Raw genomic sequence first — 18,418 nt, forward strand, 5'->3', positions numbered from 1 at the left:
GTTGTAATGTACAGTTAAGAATAAATCTGATTGGCTGCGGTGTCACAAAACTCCTGGTATTTCATCAAATAGCACACCTTTCTCCACAGACTGTTTCACAGTCAGCTGAGATACAGATAATATCGCAAGGCATGACCAAGATCTTATGTGCAGTGAGGTGGTACCTAATAATGGCTACAGAGTGCCAAATTATACAACCACACAATAACGTTGAATGATGAATTTGGTCAGTAAATATGACTAGCAATCTCCAATCATGTTAAGCAAGTATGTCTTCCTGTACATAGTAGATCACATCAATTATTAGTTCAAAACTTCAATTTAATTTGTAGACCCACAATATATGACGAAATAAAACAAATATTGTTCTCAAATTGGAATACCATTTTTCTTTATATGTATAAACATGACACTGTGTCCCTTTATATTACTAGTTAATTTCACATAGACAAACAACATTTTTCAAATAAAAATTGGAGTATTAAAATATTAGACTGCTCACATGATGACACTATGGTATTCAGAGGTAGTTCAGAAGCAAAATATGCTCACAACATGAAGGATTTGTATAATCTGGCTAGTACTGTTGGATACTGTTTCCTTTCAGCCTTCCTTCAGCTAGACATTTTCACAATCTTTTTTGTAATTTTTCTGTTTGCTATTGTGTTTTCTTTTTAGGAACGTTTTGTTGTTTTTCAAATGTCTATATTTGAGAGAAATTGTTTTATGGCTTCCGGTTTTCACTGCTATTCCCAAATCATCCTCTTGTTCCTGCAGTTGTGACTCTAATCTTCATTACAACACCTTCTCCAAGTGACATAAAGTTTACTTGACCCTTGTTGAGAATGTGGTATATCATAAATAACACAAATGGCCTTATTCTTCTTGAATGTATATCACCTTGAAATTCTGTTTGATTGTGACACTCTCCGCATCAAAGTCCATATTTTCATTGAAGATATGTCCTTTCAAGATTGTGGAATATAGAACTTCAAAAAACTGGCTTCGGATTGTGGCCTTGCTTCGTAACACCATCTGTTCTGGAGATCGATGTCTTCTTAGAACATTCCATCTTGTTCATTCCCACCATAGATCCAATGTGATTGGTTCCCATTGAAATCTGAAAGAATACAGGACAAGGGTATTATCAATTATTCTCAATACTGACTTCATTATAGTATACTTTTTCAATAGGAATAACAAACAGCTGGCGTACTACACCTCACTTAATTTCTGGTACTAGACCCACTTTTTCTATGACTTTGATGTAAGCAGGCTTGACATTTCATGCAACACACAGGGAAAATTAAAATGTCATTGTTGTAGCACTACCAAATGGTTCAGGTTTCAGTAAGTATCTCGGAAACTATATTCATTGGCCATGTTTCAAAATTCTTAAAACCTTTAGGTTCTTTAAATCAGTATTTAGAGATACCTCCTTCCAAAGACTGTGACCACCAGTGTTTATTTGACTACTCAGTTTGACATTCCCTTTAAATCCGGTGACATTTCTGTGGCACAGAAAGAGTAATGAGTGTTTAGGTATTGATCTGTGGCTTATTATACAAATCAAAAATAGATGGATTTCCTGTGCCCGTTACAAGTTACATTTCAGCTGATTTTAGTACTTTTCTCCCATCTAGACATCCATGGTTCTTATGGTATGGTCATTTTATTTTGTCTATTGATAAAAGCCTGAATTACAAAAGTATATCTAACTCAATTTATAATTGAGGTGAAGTATGATGTATGCACCAGTTAGGACATGGCTACTTCTGTGGACGGATGACGGCAAATGCAGAGTGCGTTAACAATGGGAGTTGTGGGACAAGGAAGGCAGTAGGACCAAGGAAGCATACCAGTGCAGAAGGACCCTTGTGCTCTGTGAGTAAAATTCCCTAGTCCAAAAACCAATGGAAACATTTATGTTGATCTTAGTAAGAAAGTAGATCAGAAATTGAAGATGGCTGGACTTTTTCTCTTCAAGGAAAATCCTGAAAGACACATAAACTTCCCCAAGATAATAAGACCTATCCCCTTCCATAAACAAGTCTTCTGGCAGTGCTCCAAAAATACAATGGAACATACAGCTTCTAAGTAAGAAGTTTAACAAACGTCAAAAGCCTGTTTTGAGAATCAAGAAGAAATAGGAAAGGCAGAGGGTGAGGGATTGGGGGGGGCTCTATCAAAAACCGATTACAGCTAACATCTTCAAAAGCAAAAAAAAGCAGCAGTGCGAAAAAATGTTGATAGAAAGACAGGAGCATGCATCCCAACAAGTGTGATCACTGGAACAAACAAGCATTTGCAATGCAATAGGCCTCGCATTAGAAAACGTTTGAACTATTGACGCTGCTAATACTAATGCAACGCCAATAGCTCAAACAATCGTGGCACTTTAGCTTCATACATTTTAAGCTAAAGTGTGGGTGCTACGGTTGTTTCAAAGGTAAAGACATAGAAAAACACGCGGCACCCGTGCTTTAGCTTAAGATGTTTAAAGCTAAAGCACGGGTGCAGTGATTGTATCCAAAGTAAAAAAATTGAAAAAAATGCCAGCTGCATGCTTTTTAAAATCTTTTTTACTTTTGTTTCAATGGCGGCACCTGCTCTTTAGCTTTAAACATCTTATGCTAAAGCAAGCGTGCTGTGATTGCTTCAAAAGTAAAAGCTCGGGTGCTGCCATTTTCACAAAAGTAAATAAACAGAAGAAAAAAGGCATGAGTCCGCGTTCGGTGCCGCAAATACACAAGAAAGGCGTGGCCGCCATTATGTTAGTAGAGTTTTCCGTGCTGGGTACATTACAAAAAAAAAGCATGTCATGCCTGCAACAGCAGGCAGGAGAGAGCCATGTGGGGAAATAGTGCTTGGAGGCTGTAAATAAAACGAACCGAATAACAACACATGTAACAGGGGGTGTCCTCATGGGAGGTTACAAGAAATGAAAAGGTGGTGCTAAGGAGGGACTACCAACACTATTGACCAATGAAAAGCCACCATTTACAAAGGACAGTGACAGGAGCCAATTAAAAAGCGGAAAGTGGGCGGAGCTTCATACCCATATCCTGATTACAGCATGTCTAAAAGAGACAGCGCAAGCTCTGCCTTAACGAGACCTAAAAAGCAGTACATCCTATGTGAAGAACAAGAACAGGACAGCAAGAAGAGATGGGCAACTGCACAATCCATCATAAAAAGTTACAAAATAATCAACTGGACAGTTTGGTTTTGCAACAGGAAACAACCGGCTGATAGAGAAGTTTCCCACAAGCCTCCTTCTAGATGTCAGTCAAGAAACGGAAATTAGGACAACACCCCTCAAAAAGAGACTTCTTGAAAAGAACATGTATGTCAGCATCATTTTCCTGAGAATACTCAAGGTGATCGTAGGGAGTAACCACTATTCAGCTACTAAAGTTAGACCTGTGGAGAGCAGGAGAAACCCAGTTCACCCTCTTACACTTCCCCACCAACCCTCATCATCTCTAGTTTCATGTGATTTACTTAATTAAACCCATCATCACCTAATCTCATAAAAATTCGTTTCTGTAAAGTTATCACCATTTGTACAGAGCATTTCTTTCATTTATATGGCACCCTAGCACTTTCGAAATCTGGACATCCTTTTCATGATATTCCTTGATTTAGGGCCTGATTTCGAGTTTGGCGATGTGGGAGCGGGCTGCCATGCCAGCATCCCACACCGCCAAACTTGACTGCCAAACTTGACTGCCGACCACCTGCCGGATTAGGAGTTTCCTCCTGTTCTGGTGGGCGGTGCTTTGGCGGACCCAGTCTGTGAGCCTTAGAAAGGCACCGCAATGGAAACACCAAAGCCCATTCCTGCACGGCATGGACAGGTGTAGTCCATGTCATGCAGGAACTGGGGTACATGCACACAGGAGGCACAGTATGCACCCACCTGCTGGCACCCAATGGCCCTGAGGCAACAGGGGATCCCTTCGTTTCCTCACCACCGCAGTTTTCATGGTGGGCTCACCGCCATGAAAACTGTGGCGGTGAGGAAACTCATAATATGCTTGGTGGTGCCGCAGCGGCACACCAGCATATTGCGGGCCTCAGACCACTGCAAAACCGACGGGAATCACAGATCCCTGGCGATAGCAGCGGTCCCAGGGCAGACCAACCGCCCAACTCAAAATACGGTGGTCGGCCACCGTGGGTTTGGAAGTCCATCGTACCACCAAACTCATAATCAGGCCCTTAGTCAGGTTGAAGAGTACCATTGTGTTCAGTTAGCAAATGATTATTTATTCAATACGTTGTTTTGTACCTGTTCATGTTGGTTAATGTGAAAAATAAAATGTTTCCGATCTTTGTTTTGTACAATGGGTATGGATGGGTATTCTAAATGACTTTGCTGTTTATTCTGTAACGCTGGGATGAACAGCTGCTCCCTATCCATTCTAAGTCCACTGTTCTCTAGACTACATAGTTGTGATGCGTTAGGGTGTGGTATGTTTAAGCTAGCGTTTTCCAAATGCTGGTAAGATGTATGTTGTTTTGGTAATAGGTATGTGCTGTTGAGATAGCAACATTTTGCCAAATATATGGTTTTGATGATGTGTTATGTGCATGAGTGTGTTAGGTTGACTCTCTAAGGCAGTGGTTCTTAACCTTTTCATTTCTGTGGACCCCCACTTAATCATTACTGGAACCCAGGAACTCCCATTGTCACATTACTAGACGCCGGGAACCCAGGCGTAAGCTTTTTCAATCATTTGAACTGCAAAAGAACCACACAAAAATTACAGAAACAAGCATTCATCACATAAATACACAAAAATGAATTATTTTATTTAATTCACAAACAAATATAAAAAATAAAAAATAAATTGTTTTAATGGAAAGATTGGAGCTTTTCTAAATTCAAATGAGACCACACATTAGCCATAATGTAATCTGTTTGATGCACTTACACTGCTCCCACAAATCAATCTGAGAATACTAACTTATTTTTTAGCCTCCAATTTCAAACTCCTTCCATTAAGAGAATGTTTTCAAATGTTCAATTTTACACTTTGCTTCTTTATTTATATACACTTTATAAGTTGGTTAATATTGTTTAATTTTCTTACCAGTCGCGGGCCCCCTGACTGCTTTGCGGACCCCTAGAGGTCCCTGGACCTCAGATTAAGAACCACTGCTCTAAGGTGTTCCTTTGGGGGACAGTGAGTTATATTTGCCTTTGACCCTCAGAAGCACCCCCTGCCTCTTGGCTAGCTCCTAGGTACTTAAATATAACATACATACAGACACACGTCTGGACAGAATTGAACAATATGCACCAATGTTTGATATGGAGAACTGTAGTAGCCGATTGTGCTAAATCACACCTACATGTATGCATGCAATTACGTTTTTCTGATGTGTACGGTTGTGATACAATAAAGCCTAGGTGTGCCATGTTCTATGAATGCAAGATATTCTAATCATGTGTTCTGTTGGATAACAGGCCATCCTGTGGGAGAGAAACATGGGCAGAGCCATTCTGCAAGGTGGCTGTAAGCATATTGATATACAACTATGAGGCATATCTTGCTCTCTTGTATGTGTCTACAGTGTTGAATGAGTGCAATAGAGTGTTTGTGTGCGCAGTGCCCTGGCAGAGAATGTTGTTCTGCTTCTGAGCACAGTGATAACTATAAGACCTTTCTGCGCTGGAAGTGTCTAGTACATTCTGGCACAGTAAAATGCTCATCTTATCCATGTTTATTGCTCATATTGAGAATGTACTATAAGGGAACAGTGGTTCTGCCACTGTTTAACTTAAACAAGAAACCTTCATTCAATTCTATCTCTCTTATAAGATGAGACCAATCAATTAATGAAAAGGAATTTTTACTTGTGTCCAAACCAAAAACGAAAAAACTCATGTATTCTATTTCATTATAGGATTTTATATCTTAAATAATTGTAGGTTAGTGCAAACAATTTGAACATATATATATAAATATATATATATATATATATACACACACACACACAGAACGACTCTCTACAATGACATTCAGGTTTGTGACGTGAAGTGAACAAAAAAAACAACAATATATATATTTACATATCACAACACATTATATACAGATTACATGAACATATACTCAAAAGACAAAATAGACACAGTGTGCAGTTCTTGAAACAAAGTATCAACCCAGTCGGTAGTTTATTACTTTTCAGTTATTCTGGGTGATCATTAACACTTGACATCCAAATATAACTTTGCAGTGGTATCCAAGGCAGGTTAGTCACCTTTGGATACTTGGGCTTTCAGTCCATCAGAAAGAGAAACCGTGAAGCGCTCATCTAACGCGGCTGCATTCTTTTGAATAACTGCAAAGTTATATTTGGAGGCGGAAGGCCCCTAGAAGCCATCTCTTGAATCGTAAAGAGATACATCAATGGAACCCTGTGCGCCACACGCCGGAGGAAGCCTTGCCACAGAGTAAACATTATCGAGTGACCAGAGAACATACAGAGTCAGGTCATCAGTCATCGCATGAGTACGAGTTGCCGTGCTGTAACACATGCCAGGGTGGAACCCTTCTAAAGGCCACAAACAGACCAATTATTTAGTCCCGAAGAAGACCCCACTTATCCCAGGGGTCGAAACATCGACGCTTTAATGTTAAGTGTTAAAGATCACCCAGAATAACTGAAAAGTAATAAATTACCGACTGTGTTGATACTTTGTTTCAAGAACTGCACACTGTGTCTATTATTCGTTTTTGGTTTGGACATAAGTAAAAATGCATTTTCATTAATTGATTGGTCTCCTCTTATAAGAGAGATAGAATTGATTGAAGGTTTCTTGTTTAAGTTAAACAGTGGCAGAACCACTGTTCCCTTAAAGTACCAAATCACCAGGTTCTGCACTAAACTGGGCTACCCCATTGTTTCATACTGACATATTGAGAATGTGTCAAAACTTGTCAAAGTCTGTGCTAATATTTTGACACACACTTGACCTTGAAGAGGTCGCAGCAGTTATTCGGGGTGCTTATTACCAAATTTTTATTTATGTTTGCTTGTCCCTCTGAAGAGGAAAAAGTTTTAAAGAAAATTCCCATTATAATTGGGGATGTGAAATTAGGTTTCTCAGATCCATGCCAATGTAATTTACAACCAGAGGTTTTATAGAGGGTTTTATGATTAGGTAGTGGTGCTCGCAACAGCGGTCACTCCCTAACCATGCCGACTCAGGAGTTGGGGATCCGGGTTCGAGACTCGGAGTCGGCGCAACAACCTGTGATTCTGGACAAATCACTTCTCCCCGTGCTCATGAACAGCACCTGCATGCCCTCATGGGTGAGAGGCTGTGCTATATAAATGTACAAACTTAATCTTTGCGTGAGAATTCTGGTAATGACACGACTGGGTCAGTTATAAGTCAACACAGCATCTACAAACATGGCAAGCTTTTACTGAACATCTTCAATATCTGTACTCATCAGTTTGGAATTAATTTCATCCAGGGGACTACAGTCAACCCAGTCAAAAGCCTTTTCTTGGCATTCAGACACTATAATCCCCAATACTTAAAATCGTTCAAGCTTGTCAACTACCTTTTCCTAACATTGTCTAAAGCTAGCAATGCCGTATATAAAAATTCCATTATCATCTAAGAAAATAAGTCCCCCCCCCCCCTGCTTTTGAATGGTAGGGCACATTTAAATCAAATGTATTTAATGATCAATTAATTCAAAGCATTACATAACATGAAATAAATACATTCCTTCCCCAATAACCCTTTCCCAATGTCCTCCTTGGTGGCCTATGTGGGGCACATTGATGAAGGCTGGGAGCTGAAAAGTCTGTTTTTTGGTGAAAATTAGTAATTAGGTTTGTGAAAAAATACGGGTTAGCCTTCAACATTACCTTGATATAATTCTGGTTGATTTGAGTTATAGCAACACATAGAAGTTGTTCTGGAAACCCTCCAAAACACTGCCCAATCGACTGTAAAGAAAGCGATATGCATTAGTGGGAGATAGGGATGGCTGCAACATAACCCGACTGCATCACTCTGAAACTAACTAAGGCTTGGTGCAAAGGGTCATATAAATACTAGAACTTGGCAAGGAATCTACAGGAGGGTGGGAGCACACTGCCTCACATCCCAGCACCCCCAAAACGACTTGAGCTCTCTACCGATGATGGAATGAATCCAGAAACATGTGTCTAGAGTTACACAGCACAGTCTGCATCAACAAGGGTGACAAATTAAAGAATACTACTGAAGTGTTATCATTCACTGAATTTCCCATGATGCATTAAGGCAAACTGAGTGCTGGGATGTGGGGCAGTGTGCTCTCACCCTCCTTCTGTACGGAATCTACAGGCCCAGCCAAGGTAGCGATGTGGAAGTATGCCTACTACAAAATAATAGAAATGTCAGCAATTGTTAGGCTGTAAGTACTTGAGCATTCAAAATGACTTAATGAAATCGTTCATGCCTAGGGTATTCCCTGTAGATATGAGGATGGATTATTGGATGCAACCACTGTGCTTTTAAATAAAAACCTTGAACACAATCCTACATCTAGTTCTTCCTCCAGTGCTCCATCAACTTGGAAAGAAGAACCTCTAGATGAAATGACTGTCCCAGAATGAGATCCTGAATGTGACACTTACGCATAAAATGAAGAGAGTGCCATTTTCTGTCTGAGCTCCAGGTCCAAATGCTCTTTGGCTGAGCTTCTCCCTGCCTAAGCAACATTCCTCAGTTATACTTCCTCAAGAGACCAATGGATTGTGGCTTGACTGCTCTTGTAACAGAGGTTGCTGGTGCTCACTCTCTCCAAATCCTCTATCATTACAGGTGTGACTAAAGATGCCAGAACAGGATTAAATCAAAGCCCTCTGAGGTGCTGAATAGAAAGCCCTGTATATGAATTGCTAAACCGAGAAAAACTATGGGGAAGCATGTACCCCCTAAGAGCATCCCAATTTAACATTTTCCACATTGTTTCTCCCAAACGACATTTTACACTTACAAGTTTGCTGAGGTCTCAGTGCAACTTTACCACTATTAGTAATTCTTTCCAGCATTTCACTATTTCTTACGTAATGTAATGTAATGTAATGTAAAAATTATTTGTAAAGCGCGGCATTCACCGGACGGTTTCTTGGCGCTATTCACTTTAATCAACGAGAGGCAGAAGCAAGAACAAGGAGAAAGAGATTTATGAATAGATACCGAGAAAAAGGTGGGTTTTTAGGAGGGACCTGAAGTGAAGATAAGAGGGAGAAAGTCTCAATTCCAGCGGTAGAGAGTTCCAGAAAGAGGGTGCCAGAAAGGAGAACCTGAGACCGCCGTGTTTTTTGCGCTTGAAGCGGGGAGTCTGAAGGAGCGCAAGATGAGAGGAGCGGAGATTCCTAGAGGGGGTATAGGGATGCAAGAGGGAGGAAATGAAGGAAGGACCGGTGCCTGCCAGAGATTTATGGATTAGGCAACCAAGTTTAAACTTGCAGCGCTCCGAGATAGGAAGCCAATGGAGGGCCTTGAGGAGGGGACGGACGTGGTGGTGTTTCGGTTGGTGATAGATAAGGCGAGCTGCTTGGTTCTGAATAAGTTGTAGTCTGTTGATTTGATATTGTGGGATGCCAACGTATAGGGCGTTGGCGTAGTCGATTCGGGAGATGACTAATGCCAGTAGTACCAGGGTGAGGGCTTCAGTGGTCAGAAAGTGGGCTATTTTTCGAATCTTCCGGAGCTGGAAGAAGCAGGAGGACACGGTGGCACTGACCTGATGCTGCATTGAGAGGTCTTGGGAGATTTAGACCCCAAGGCTTTTCACTTTGTCAGCAGGGTGGGGGGGAGGGCCGAGGGAGGAGGGCCAGAAGGTGGAATTCCAGGGATTGGAAGGGCCTCCGACAAGAACGAGCTCCGTCTTGTCGGGGTTAAGTTTAAGATGGTGTGTGCCCATCCAATTACTGATGTGACAGAGGGTGGACTGGAAATCTAGAGCCGCTTCGTCCGAGGAGTTGAGATTGAAGACGAGCTGAATGTCATCTGCATAATTAAATGCAGTGACATTCCTACCGCGGAGGGAGCGGATCAGGGGGGTGAGGTAAAGGTTAAAGAGAAGGGGTGACAGGGATGAACCCTGCGGGACACCGCAGGTGACTCTCGTCTGGTTTGCCGTGAACTGAGAGAGACGGACCGATTGATGGCGGTCTGCAAGGAAGGAACGAACCCAATTAAGGGCCGTCCCGCTAATGCCTGCCTCTTTGACACGGTCGACTAAGATGGAATGATCGACCGTGTCGAAGGCTGCTGACAGATCTAGAAGCACCAGGGCTTGACTGGTGTTAGAGTCGGCGCCTCTACGGAGTTCCTCCATAACAGAGAGGATAACAGACTCTGTCGAGTGGGCAGGTCTAAACCCAGCTTGCTGTGAGTCTAAGAAGTTGGAGTCCTCGATGAAGGAACTGAGGACGCTGGTCACGTGCGTCTCGAGTACCTTGCTTAGGTAAGGCAGGAGAGAAATAGGGCGGAAGTTGCCCAGGACCGTGGGATCGGCGTTGGTTTTTTTTAATATGGGGTAACTTCGGCGTTCTTGAATTGGCTGGGGACCACGCCGAGCAGCAGAGAGTTATTCAAGAGGGCCAGTGGGGGGCCAGGGCAGGACAAAAAAGCAGTCCGGAGAATTGCTGGGGGACAGCAATCAGTGGGGGAACCGGATGAGACTTTATAAAGCAGGGGGAAGAAGACTTCGTCGGATATAGGAGGCAGCTGTGACAAGGAGTGAGAGTTGAAAAAGGGAGCAGCCTCTGGGGGAGACATTGCTGGAGGGCTGGAGGAAATACTGTTTTTGATTTTACTGATTTTGTCAATGAAAAATTGGTTGAGGGAGTCACAGAGTGCCCGAGAAGGGAGGGGTTTGATGGTCACTCTGTCCGGGTGTGAGAGTTCCTCCACAATCGCAAAAATGTCTTTGGATTTATTCACAGAGTTGAGAATTTTTGTGGAAAAATAGACAGATTTTGCGGATGAGATTGTGTGTTTGTATTCTCCGGATAGTTTGAGGAAATGGACTTTTTCTAAGGGGTCGTAGTTTCGACGCCAGCGGCGCTCAGCTTGGCGAAGTCCCAGTTTAAGGGATTTGAGGCTATCGGAGAACCAGCGATGAGCGTCGTGAGGGCGCTTAGTTCGGATAGACTTGAGAGGGGCGACTATGTTACTGGCAGATTCCAACCAATCGACGAGAGCAGCTTCCTGGGAATCTGGAGGGCCTAAGCCGGGTGGAACGGAGGATGTTAGGGAGGAAAGGAAAAGGTCAAGGTTGACTTTAATCCAGTTGCGAGCCAGAAGGCTAGTGCCACGGCTACGGGAGGGCGGTGGGGGAACCAAAAGAAGGAAAGAAATTAAGGAATGGTCCGACCAGAGGCAAGGGAGGATTGTGAGTGCTGTGATGTCAAGGTTGTAGGTCCAGACCTGATCTAGGGTGTGGCCTTTAGAGTGGGTCGCTGTGTGGACGTGCTGACGGCCATTGAGGCTACTTAGTAAGTCTTACCATACTTTGATTATATGAAGACTCCCAAGGTTTATCCTGGATCAGAACCCAAGGTGAGTGTGTAGTTGTTTGTGCGCCCTTCGTGTGTAGGTCTTGTTTCTGTTCTATGCGCTTGCTTATAGTAGCACACATGTACCACCTATAGCAACAGCAGCAAGACTTGTGGCTGTGCCTTGTTGATCATTACCAAAAGACATTGCTGCTACTGTTCCACAGTCCTTTTTTCAGTTTGATGCTAAGCTGGCATGGATCCATGGGTGGCTTGCACCAAACAGTGTGGACTGAGAACAGCAAACAACCAGCAGTGACACAGGCAGGATGCAAGCACTGGACAACCAGTGAAGGTCCTGGAAAAGGATGCAAGAGGACATAACCGCCAGCCTTTCTAGGTGCAATCGGTGCTTATACCAGGACTGGCACTGCTGCTGCTGTTGCGACTATTGAGAGTCCCCAGACTATGGAACTATACGACTTTTAGGCTCATCCCTTCTCTGCTTGTTGACTGTTTTTCCATGTATTGCACTGAAAGTCAGAACTAGATCCAGCATGAATTGAGATCTTGAGGAAGACGATGAAGCTGCTGAGGGAAATTGGTTGCTTCAGCCAGTTCCTGGGATTGGCATACCCTCGAGGGTGAAAAGAGATCATGCAGAGGCAACCACTGCTGCTGCCAGGTCACATTTCCTAGAGGTGATGAGGAGGCTATCCAAGACCAGTGGTAGCCGGTAATTTTACCAGGGAGTAGGGTAGGGGGTGAGGGCGGGGGCAGGGGTGGTGTACAAACGCACCCATACACCTCACTCACACCCATTCCTTCACACACGCACACACACACACCTGTTCACAACACTCACTAACAAATACACATACATTTATACATACAATCATGCACCCTACAAAAAATAACACAAAACAGGAGGATTGGGACTGCTGCCTTCCCTCTTTGGCTGGCTTTAGGTCAGCCAATGAGGGAAGGCAGCAGTCCCAAGCCTCAGAGCTCCCAGGAGGGTTGGGGCTGCTGCCTTCCCTCTTTGGCTGGCTTTAGGTCAGCCAATGAGGGAAGGCAGCAGTCCCAAGCCTCAGAGCTCCCTCAATGAGGGAAGGCAGGAGTCCCAATCTCACCACAGAGTGGGATGGGGTCAGTGAGACTGCTGACCCCCCACATGAGATGTCACTGAGTGACACTAGGCCCTGGGCACTTCAGGGCTTAAAACTGAAGTGCCCAGGTCCAACGTAATTGGTGACGCCCCCCTTCATCAGGAAGGGAAGGGCCTCGAGGTACTTTTGCCAGGCACCTCTAGGCACTTTTGTCAGGCTGAGGAGGTCACGCCCACAGTTCTGTGAAATCCCCTGCCTGGCAAAGTTCAACTCAGGTAGCCAGAAGCCTGAGCTAGTTCCTGTCGGCCTGACCTGAACCAAAAGAGTGTCTGTCAGCCTGACCTTTCCTTGTTCAGCCTGACAGAAATTCTTCTTTCCTGGAACGCCCCATACTGACGGGCCGTTGCTGTAAAAAACTAGTAATAATTAAGGGAAAATGATAGCCTGGTTGAGCCACTGAGCGGGCAATGAGATGGATAGCTGCAGTGGACAACATGGATGGTCGCGCCGTACACAATAATGTTAAAACTGGCCAAGTGTTTCAGGAATATTATAAAGGTTTATATACAAAATAAACCTCTCTCTAGTCTAGTTCCTTCTCCCAGGGGATGATGCTGATATATTCTCCAGGATCCTGGCGGTTTCTTGAGAGTTTTAGCCCTTCCAATATTCATTAATTCAAAAATACAAAATTTGAGATCTTACACTGGAAGAGACTGAAACAGCTATTGGTCATCTTCTGTCTAGTAAATCATTGGCTCTAATGGTCTCCCAGAGGAAATATTCAAGTGTTTATGGGACAATATTGGTCCAAAGCTTCTATTGCTGTTGCAGGCAGTGCGGGTTGAGGGATGCTTGCCATCATTATGCTGATACATAAGCAGTGTAACCCATTTGTTTCTTTAAAATTATACAAACCTATCTCCCGTTTAACCATGAAAGCCAACGTTCTTGCTGCAGTATGTCTCATTCAGAGCCTTAAGTAATATGTTCACATCACCCGCTTCCTGATGAAACTCCAATGGTTCACTTTGCTGGCTGGTATATCTTTATAACTCACTGCAAATCTACCAAGACCAGCACCCATGTCTATCTGGATCACACACCTACCATCTCTGGTAAGCTAGGACTTCATTAGATTGGAGACAAAGAAGTGTAAAGAAGAAAACAAACACAACAGAACATTTCTATCTATGCAGCCAGGATCTAGACCAACATGCCCGTATCCATCAGGACTGCCTAACCCTGCTCCAATTTTGCAAAGGTTTGAAGATGCATCTCTTTAACCCCTTCCATGCTGCGCAGATTCCGCCGCTGTGCTGACGGAATCTTGCGCGGGCGGGGTCATGACGGAACGGTTCCGTCATGAGCACAGCTCAACCGTGGCTCATGACGGAACCGTTCCGTCATGAGCACCGAAGGGGTTAAATAACACTACTTCAAAAAGCAGTAACAGTGCACCACTGTTTCCAGAAACCCACCACTCTCCAATCACTTGTTGACTGTATCCTTGCCTTGTCCAAAAACAACACATACATAAATGCATATAATAGGGAATAAAGAGAGCTGCTTGGTCAAGCCAGACCTAAAAAAGCACTGAAAATGCCAAGTGGGCTTTGTGTTGCACACCAGCCTTTTTGACCTTATCAGTGCTTGTTTTATTTTGTCATTTATTTGGCAAAACTTTATTGCTGGTGAAGCTGTAGGGTATCCATCAATCTACAAAATGGGTGAACACAAAAATAACCACACATTGGCATTGTTGTCCCTGACTCTGTAGGGAGGTGCTTTGTGTGCGGATGTGCCCATTGTGATATAAGAGAGTGCCGTCACTAACAATGAATTTAGCCAGTGGCTGAATTGGGTTGACCCTTTACCCCCTGCTGCAGTGGCAAAAGAAAACTGTGAGTAACGCATTAACAGACCAATGGATGAAGAGAACTGGCTGAATGCCACTATAAGTATATTGTACGTACAATGTTAGTAAAATCAAAAGGGGCAGACCTAAAAAGAAGGAAAACAAGCATTATTACCATGGCAGTGTTTGGTTTGCATGCCTGCAATATCAAAGTGGGCGCATGGTGGCAGCATAATACCATGCATGTAATGATAAGGAGCTGAACTATACCGAGCTCTATCACTTATAATTTTAAGTGAAAAGCAGTAGATATATCACTGTTTGCCGTGCTCTGAAATGTACGAAACCCACTAGCAGGGCAGAAACAGCTAAAGTTGTCTGTAACCAGATGCTCGGAAGCAGCTTTGGGGGAAGTCACCTGTAAATAAAAAGTAATTAAAAAACGGGAAGGAAGGAAGAAAAAAAAAAAGGACAGCTCAATGGAACAGGAGGTGCAACACTGCCATCTACTGGGGAAATGGAAAACAAAATTAATATTGTATGAAACCCTCCTATATAAAATCCAAAAGTAATTAATATGGGATAACTATGCGAGATTAGTCAGGGTAATTACTGGATCCAAAATAGTCACATGGTGCCCTCCCTACTTTCTTACATCTTTTTCAAGCGATCTCTCCTATATCATCTTAATTCTTTAAAACAAATAAATCAATAACAGCTTCTTTTATTTGGAAGCGACAGACCTCCAGGCGACTGACGTTTGACCCGGGAGTTAGCTTAATTTGCAGATGGTATTTTTGGCCTGTAATAGGAACGCAGTCTAGCTCCGCCGTGAACCCTGCGAGATGTCACATTGATGCCTAGATCTCTTCTCTATGTAATGGAAACCCTAACGGAAAAATATGTCTGCATAAGTTTAATCAACTGAAGCATTAAAAACATATCTGCCTCGGAGCTCGTGACGTCTTGTTTGGAAGTACTTACGCAAGGGGTGTTAGACACCATGTTTTAATTCCTTTTCACCTCTAAGACAATCCATTGGTGTCAGAGAGCATGACTGACACTGAGGCGCACCAATGGGATTGGAGAGGTGTCGGGACACCTTCACTTAATCCTCGACAACCGCATGTGTCGCTGTCTTGCGAGTTGAATTCTTGCGCTGTCAGTTCACAAAAACTGATAACTTCACGAGATTTCAAGCTCATTCTCTTGACAACTAAGGCCTTCGCTACAAGATAAGGACTGCAAGCCGTGTGACTATTATCACTTCTATGTGGTTTCTCCCTCAACGTTTTTATTGGGCAAAAGGTGTCGAAAAAATGGAAAAGGGAATTTGGTGTATTAAAAACTGATTCTGCACGTTATGCCTCATTTTCCTGTTAAAAACTTTTAATAGGTGGAATTTACGACATGTGGAAAATAAATCACGCTGTACGATATGTGGTAAATTCATCAAACTATTCAGTCAAATTTGTAATCGTGGCCTTAGATTACCTTGGAAACAAACGGTTTGAGCATTTAGGTATCAATGTGGCTGGAACACAAATTCCCAACCCCACTAATTTATGGCTGGAGCAACACGCCACCTTGTGTTGTCTATCCTCCACTCAAATGAGACTGTGCAATGGAGCGCAACTATAGTCAAATACTCAGAGAACAGATAAAACTTGACAAAGTCAGTCTACCACAGATGTTAATTTATTGCAAAGTAACTTTTGTGGTGGAGTGATAAGAAAAATAATATTTAGAAGACAGCCACTCCCATAACACTTGATTCCTTGGGACTGGGCAGTCCTTCTGGATATCCTGAACCATCAATCCTTTATGACTGACTGTCAATTTCTTAAATTGGCAAGTGCATTGAAAGGTGAGAAGGCACCCTGGATCGACCGTTTGTTTTCTGAAGTATTCCCCCCTTAGGTAAGCAGCAGAATATTGTTGTCAGAATATTGTGTCCGAAATATTGTTTATTAAAATTGTGCCTCATTAGAGATACTAATAGAGGAGCTACACCGAGCGGGATGATATTTTTGTAAAATGATAATTAGGGCATAATATATATGTCAGATGATGGTTCTGTAGATGATACTCTGACATGCAACCCTGTTACACTATCAAGCAAAATCTTAGGTTGGAGACAATAAAAAATTGTAATCAATCGAAATCGTTTCGTCTTCTGCGATATGTCAATGATTGACTCTCCCAGACAGCTGACAACAGAATCCGAAAGGCTGGGAACTACCAATGAGGAGTCTGGGGTCCAGAACTCTATTAGCCTTGGTATAACAATTTATTTCTGTAGTGTCGCTTTCTCGCTCACTCCCTCTGGGACTAACAATTCCTGGGACATAGGAGCCAAGTTCGGAAAACTATTGGTGGGCCCAAGTTCACATGAGCAGTTCCATGGGGCGGCGAGATACCAGGCATGCCCCGCAGGATGCCTTCACTCACAAGCATGATGGCCCATGGAAAAGGCCCTAGAATGAAAGAAGTCCAGCTAATTCAAGAACAATAAGAATCTTATTTGTTAATTTGTGCAGTGCCAACAACCCACTGCTGATGCCCGAGCTAGCCATCCTTTTAACCCCAAAAGCAGGGACCAAGTCCCAGAAAAATAGGTGAGGAATAATGCCAGTTCATCAGAAGAAGGGCTGTCGAAACCTTATTGCGCCCTCCTTTACAGTCATAGGTAAGGTAAAAACGCAGCAATGTGTTTTATATATGCATGCAAATATATGGTTCACAGTGCATATTTTCATATATAAACCATGTGCCAGGGGCTAAGAGGTTTAAGATCATGTTTTGCTTTTATTGGTGCCCTGAAGAGGCCTTGTGACTATTTGAGCACTATAATAAAAAAAAACAAGGTATCACCCCGAATGGAACAGTGAAAGGAATATTTAAGTTATTTTACTAATGTGACTCCCATGCACGTTTGCCACCTATTGGGGAGTTGAATCAAAAGGATATTTTAAAACAAGGGTTACGCTTGTTTGACACATTTTAAAAAGGGGGACTTTTCATTAAAAAAAAAAAAAATGTTCCATCTTAATGTTATAATGCTTAGGTGCTACATCAATGAGACAAGAGAGATAGTCTTATATTTCTATAATACTTGGGATTCTGCAACCCTGTATTAAAAGCTTGTCTCTAATTTTATAATCGACGACTTGTGATGCACTCAATCGCTGATTATAAAGAATTAACGTCAGAAGTCAACTGTAATAACTAATTACAGTCGAGTTCTGAGATCACAATGCCTGCTGACAGAACCAGCAGCCGAGGTGAAAGACAGGTCATGGACCAATTTTTCAAACAGCAGTTTAAACAGCGTAAACTAACAGTAGTTTTCTTTCTTCTATTCTATTTTTCTAGTTGTGCTATTACAATCTGAAAGGGGAATTTATGGCAACATGTTTATTTTTAACACTTCTAAGGTAGTAATGGAACAGTTAGAATGTTTCTGTATGTTTCTACTTTGCATTTCTTTTTAATGACTGGTATTAAACTGCTTCTAATTTATTTTTGAAACACTTATCTAGCAGCTGTTTCATGTGTTGAGTTTTACACTAGAGAGACTAGGATTCTATTTCATCCTTCATGTTTGCAAACATGCTCTCTTATATGAAGAGCTAGGCACCAATGATTTAAGTGGTTTGTAAGAAAGGTGATGGTGTGACCATGTATTATAAGGAATAAAGTACCCCCTGCAATACATTATAAGGATATTGCAACTCACCTCGGAGTTCTCCAACCATATAAAGGAACTAGTCCTTCGGGCTCATTCCTCTATATAATTATGGGACTCCTCAATCACTTACAATATCCTTATAATGTACGGCAGGGGGTACTTTATCCCATATCTCCTCTTTAGGAATTCTGATCACTCTTTCTCACCTTGTCTTTCTGAAAGAGGGCACCTGGC

General features: G+C 42.5%; 1 protein-coding gene across 3 annotated transcripts in view; it reads right to left on the reverse strand.

The window, feature by feature from the left end:
• Nucleotides 1-303: 303 nt before the first annotated feature.
• FAM76B (family with sequence similarity 76 member B) overlaps nucleotides 304-18,418 on the reverse strand; it is a 135,345-nt gene continuing 117,230 nt past the window's right edge. For 2 of the 3 annotated variants that reach the window (XM_085621418.1, XM_085621416.1), the window contains exon 11: nucleotides 304-1,120. The gene's annotated coding sequence lies outside the window, so the exon portion shown is untranslated. Of the gene's footprint in view, nucleotides 1,121-7,896; nucleotides 7,978-18,418 lie in introns of all 3 variants that reach the window. The other variant, XR_014967663.1, reaches the window with a different exon arrangement.

Source organism: Triturus cristatus, chromosome 8, assembly GCF_964204655.1.
Source record: "Triturus cristatus chromosome 8, aTriCri1.1, whole genome shotgun sequence".
Taxonomy (NCBI): Eukaryota; Metazoa; Chordata; class Amphibia; order Caudata; family Salamandridae; genus Triturus; species Triturus cristatus.